Source organism: Prinia subflava, chromosome 5 (assembly GCF_021018805.1).
Source record: "Prinia subflava isolate CZ2003 ecotype Zambia chromosome 5, Cam_Psub_1.2, whole genome shotgun sequence".
Taxonomy (NCBI): Eukaryota; Metazoa; Chordata; class Aves; order Passeriformes; family Cisticolidae; genus Prinia; species Prinia subflava.
In genome coordinates this window covers 46,610,336-46,614,459 of record NC_086251.1, presented here as the reverse complement: position 1 = coordinate 46,614,459, position 4,124 = coordinate 46,610,336, and positions in this window count along the sequence as shown.

Sequence of the window (4,124 nt, the reverse complement as noted above, 5' to 3'; positions counted from 1 at the left end):
AGAAACTAGATTTGGAGAACTTGTATGCCTGAGATCTGGCGTGATTTATCCAGCTGTCTGATGAAAGATATCTTTTCCCATAAAGTTTCCAGGTTTTGGAATATCTCAGTTGGGACAATATTACACTGATTTTATCATAACTGATATCCTGAAACTAAGAAGTCCTTTATCTTGCAGCAACTGGATGTTGGAGTTCCAAAATAAAAAACTATCTACTCATTTGGAAATACAGGGGAAACTATTCTTCTACAAACATGACATTCCCTTCATAACATGTCTAACTTTCCAGGGATAATTAGGCAGCCTAGCCATTCTATATTTACATATACTGCCTTTCAAGCAGCTGATCAACAATGAAAAAAAAAAATCAGAGTGCACAAAAGCTGCATTAATTTTCTGTAAATATCTTCTCTTTTGTCATTAAAAACGATGAGCAGTTTCTTCTGTGATCACAGGAAAGCTGCCTCTGCCCCTTAGTTTTCTTGCATTTTTAATGCTAAGAATGGGCTAATTCAGGCTATTGAGTTATGAATTACCTTAGTGTTGAGTGTCATAAATTTCTTAGGAACTTCTGTCTTCAGGCTGTGATCCGATTACCTTCCAGCCTCTCCTAATGTGTATTAAGAGAGGGGTTTGGGGAGGAAAGGATTGCATTCTCTGTGTGTTGTAAACAAGAAGGTTGAAGCAGAAAATAGATGAAATGGCTTGGCCACTGTCATACATGGAACAAATAGAAGCACCAGAAACTGAACACAGACCTCCAGTTCTAGACTAGACCTTCTGTTTGCCAGCCATATTTCTTCTTTATGATTCTGTCTATGATCGGTTATTAAATTCATATATCAGTTTTTTAAATGGAATGACACATTCACTGTTCATGCAGTGCCTTTTTCCAATTATTTGACTTCCTCTGTGAAACAGAAATTTAACTTATTTACAGAACAACTACAAACCTTCATGGGAAAGAGTATAGTATTTGTAACTCAATAGTAAAATGGACATTAATTACCGCTCTGCTTTCATTTGATTTTCTCTTTTGCTTTTAGGGCTGTTGACAATTGTTTGCAGAATTTCAGCATAAAATAGTTGCATCAAAGATCAAAGAGACTTTTTATCATTGAGAAAACCAAATTATAATAAAGAAATATAATGATAAATTTACATAAAAGCTAATCATACAATGTAGTAGAAGATTTTAAAAATTTTCTAAAACATTGATCATTTGTATATGTCCCACCCTTAAGGGTATGGGAGCACCTGATTCATAGATGCTCATGGTTGAAAGGAATGACAAAACTCAGAGGGTTGACAAAAATTCACTGAGTTTTATTAGTAAATTGCACACTTAACATAGAATTTTAGTCCCTGACTTCATGTATTAGCATATGGCAGTGGGGTTTGGATAAAAAGGTAAGGGGGAAAAAAGGAGAGAGAGGGAGAGGGAGAGAGAGGAATAAAAGAGGAGGAGAGAGAAAGGGGAAAGAAAGAGTGGAAGAAGAAAGGAAGGAAGAGAGGAGATCACCAGTCCTGGCTCCAGTGTTATCCAGCTGATGGGATGTCCAGGCTCTTGGGAGGCACCACCCAGGCTTGGTGGGGATGTCTTTTTACAGACAGGTTTTCCCTGCCCTGGAGAGATGTTTCTTGTTTTCCATGCAAACTAGTTATCATGTGTAATCTGCTCTTTTAGACCTGTCTGGAAATGGTCTGAGGGCTTCAAGGCTCTTATGTGGTCTTGATCCCCCCTGCCCAGTCCACACCCACTTCTTGATCTCATTCCTGTGCTTGCACTGGACTGTGTTGTGCTTATCTCCAGGAACAAGAACATGGACGTTTGCCCCAGAGAAATGCTGTGCTACCTCCACACAGCCTCTTCTCCAGCCAAATCTTGTTCTTTCCCACAACAGTTCTTGGTTATTATCAACAATCCTTGGTTGTTATTACCAACAGCCCATGGCTGGCTTCACAGCCAAACAGCTTTTGGCATTTGGGACATGCACATCAGCCTCCTCTGGGCTTCTACACCACTGCAGATTGTTTGCCTCCTTTTTCACGTGATGTTTTTACATCCGCATTGCTAAGCAATGGGATCTCAATACTTACCTTGGGACTTCTGGGCATGGGGAAGCCAGTGTACCTAACTGCTTTTATGTATTTAAATCAGTTTTTACCTGACCTTGGCAGATGTAGAAGGAGAAGAAGCACACTTACATTCAGAAAGGGACTTTAGTATGGAAAAAATGTTTCTTTCCACAAAGATGCTAGACATCCTCTGTGAACATTTTACTTTTTGCTCCATACAAGCTTCCATGTTGATAAGAGCTTTGGGCACCCTCAGGATAAGGAGGACTATGTCTGTGTCTTGAAAACAGAAGAGTACACACATGAGACTTGAACAGTAGGATGGCATCTTATTAAATCCTACATTTTTAATATAAATCTATTAACTAAAAGGGGAGTATAACAAATTTACTGCTCAGTAATGAATGTCAGATAATATATACTGGTGGAGACTCTGTGAGTCTATCAAGATATCTAATGGAAACTTCAGTGCAAAGGAAATTGTTAGCCCAATGTAAAATGAATACCATTACCTACAGAATTAAGGTTTGCATATAGCCAAGGAAAAGGTTTGCAATAGTCATGTGCATTCTCAATTCTAAGATAATTCGGCAGCTCTCAAGGAAATTATACAATTTCCATAACATCACAGATGTGTCATTTAATATTTCTGCTTGTATTCAGCAATATCAGAAAGATATGGGGATGTTGGGAAGTAAAATGAGCAAGATAAAACCTATGTTAGAATATTTGTAGTACAGTGTTATAAATTGTTGATATTCCTTTCCTTTGGTTGCTCCATGTGATTCAGTGGAAACTGGTGGTCTCATCTCTTATCTTCTTTTAAGAATTATTTACAGGGAATGATTCATCCCACCTACTGTAGATGCCTGTCACAGAGTGTGATCATTCCCTCTCAGAAAGTTCCTCTCCCTCTCTTCAGTGGCTAGATAAAACCGAGATAACTGGTTTCAGCTAGACAGAGATTTTTGATGACAAGTTAGGCCACACAAATTCTACCTCTTGATGCAGGAGGACTTTTTTTTTAATGGAACAGTTACAGAAATAGGCAAAAATTATTATAGATAAGGGCAAACTTACATGTGAGAAGAACTTGGAAGGATTTGGATCAGTCATCTAAAATAGGAGATGAATAAGAACAGGCATGATTAAATGAAATAAAAGAGAGGATGTTAAAAAAGTCAAGGAACTCCAAAACAGTATTTATCTTCTCTTGTAATAAAACAACAAACACCTTGTGAAAAAAAATGCAATGGGGCTTGCACAAACAAAACGTTATATAAATTCTAGCTTCAGTAGTAGTTAGGGCTCAGATCTTTTACTCCTATAAGTACAAGAAGTTACATTAAGTAGATTTGTAGTTAAGTGAGAAAATAGGAATACTTAGAATATGAGGGAGCCACATACCAATGAGCACTGGGAAGAACAGTCCTCTCTAAATGCCTGTGTCCATTCTTAGAACTGTTGTACTACCATATTTTCTTGAAGTATCTGCCATTGATAACTGTCAAAAACAGGGCTAAAACAGTGATTTGATCTAGTGTGGCAATTTTTGTATGTATGTTCTTTGTTTCAAATGTGAATATATAAGGTTAAAGGGAAAGCTAGTTCATTTCAAATGGATTAGGTTTTGCATTTAATCCGCTTATAGTGTTAGAGGGTGCAGTTGTACCAGAACATCTATCCATAAAATGTGAAGTAGCTTTCTATAGATTGCAGTAGGAATGCATGAATTTTGCAAAACTCTGAAGTGCCAGTGAAAACTTACACTGAGTCTGATCAGATTCTGGTTTTGAAAACATCATCCTGTTATTTTTGCACTTTCCTACTATCTTTCTTACCTATTACAGTCATAGTTACTAAAAGCCAAATACATAACAAATTACAAAATCTCATATGAATGTCAATGTTTTGAAAAGAGGTTTTGTTGACATTTTACTTTTTCTACTAGTGCATGTGAGAAAGTGGTCACATTCTTCCTTTTTTTATATAGCAAAAGTTCTGTGTCTGAAACTCAAAACTGTATCTTTAAAATAGTATTACAG